Here is a 305-nt window from a genome sequence, read left to right as displayed (position 1 = left end):
GTAAAATGGTCGTAAACTTTTCCTCGTTATTTCCTCGTAAATGGTTCCTCGTAAAATACTCGTTAAATGTTTCTCGTCATTTCCTCGTAAGGTTTCCACGCAAAGAGGTCGTACATTGGTTACGAATTTACTTCGTTTTTATTATTTTACAGAATTTAAAAATATAATTAAAAAATAATTAAAATTATTTAATTTAATAATAAATTAAAATTAAAATTCAAAATAAAAATAAATCAATATGAAAATATTTTATATATAAATAAGTTTTGAATTTATATAATACAACAACCAAAAAAAAAAACTAA

Source organism: Brassica oleracea, chromosome C3, assembly GCF_000695525.1.
Source record: "Brassica oleracea var. oleracea cultivar TO1000 chromosome C3, BOL, whole genome shotgun sequence".
NCBI lineage: Eukaryota > Viridiplantae > Streptophyta > Magnoliopsida > Brassicales > Brassicaceae > Brassica > Brassica oleracea.
Note: the sequence above shows the minus strand (reverse complement) of the source record.